Here is a 1,574-nt window from a genome sequence, read left to right on the forward strand (position 1 = left end):
GTGTAGTTGTGGTGGGGTTCCTACAAAACAACACCGGAAAGGGGGTTTGGGTCCCGCTACGCTTCCGGTGTGAGAGTAAGAACTCGATTTTGCGGAAGATGAAGATAGATATGAATGCAAGGTGGTTGTGTGTGTATATGAGTGCAAGAGAGTGATTAACCCCAAAACCTTACCTTCCTAGGCTATTTATAGCCCAAGGATAGGGTTTTGGGGTTGGTACCTTTGAATCGTGGCCATTGACTCTAGGAGCGGAGGACACCTGGCTGGAGTGGATGCTTTACACGTGTCAGCGCGGGACTGGCCAAGGAATATTCTGAGGATCCTCTGACATGTGCCCTGATTATTCCCATGATTGATGGGTGACAGTTGTCCCTATCATGTGTTTTGGCATGTGCCTGATGTGGTGGGTCCTCTGAAGGTTGGGCTTGCGGGACTGGGCTAGTTAGGACTAGTGGTGTATGGGACTGGATGTAGTTAGGAGTCTGGGCATGGCTCTTGCAGGAGCTACATGTACTATCAAAGAGTTGTTATAGGCAACTATGTGGAGAAAGTACAAATGGCGAGGACGGGCTCTGGAAAAAATTATAGCAAGTGAAGTTACCAGGTAAAGTGGTGAAATATTTATGGAGAGCTTGCAAGGAGGTATCACCTATAGCTACCAAGTTATATAAAAAACAAGTCGATGTTGATACCATATGCAGAAGTTGTCATGTATGGACAGAGACAACAGTTCATGTGTTGTTTACCTGTCAAGCTGCTCATGATTTTTGAAAAAGTATGGTTTTACTGGGAATTATCCCAGTCGAGGAAGATGTCACGGTTTTACAGGTGTTCAAAAATGCATTTAGAGGATGCCAGCATGAACAAAGTACACTATTTGGATTTTATTGCTGGGGATTGTGGTGGTGTTGAAATGCACTGGTATGGCAGGGGAAAAATATCTCTATTTTTAGGATTAAATCTTTGGTGTTAGGTATGCTATATGAATGGCAGCAATGCCAAGAGGTTGTGAGACCAAGGAACGGAAGGGGAGGTCAACCAGATGGGGAAACGATGGAGTAAATTACAGAATTAATGGATCAAAATAAATATGGATGCAGTATGCCAAAACCAAATGGGGAATGCCAAAATGATTGAGGGAGGTTTTTACGAGCTCGATGTACAACAGCTATAGGAGAATGGCAAACACGTGAGGCTGAAGCAATGGCCCTTAAAGAAGCTCTGATGTGGACTCGAGATTGGAGATCAACAAATTATGTATTCGAGTTGGATGCGAAGTTGGTAGTAGAGGTTGTGTATGGCACAGGTGGGAATTCAAATTTCTACATTATCATTGATGATTGTGTAGAGATCGTTAAACAGTATTGTGAAGTAATAGTTGTATTTGAACACTGATCTACGAATATAGTAGCTCATAAGTTGGCGATCTACGAATATAGTAGCTCATAAGTTGGCCTGGGCTGCTTATTCTTTGTCACATCCTATAGAGAGGTTAGAAAATGCTTCTAAATTTCTTATATGTAGTCTTTTGGATGAAGAGTTTTAGTAATGCATGTGCAATTTTTCAAATAAAA

Source organism: Apium graveolens, chromosome 8 (assembly GCF_009905375.1).
Source record: "Apium graveolens cultivar Ventura chromosome 8, ASM990537v1, whole genome shotgun sequence".
Lineage (NCBI taxonomy): Eukaryota > Viridiplantae > Streptophyta > Magnoliopsida > Apiales > Apiaceae > Apium > Apium graveolens.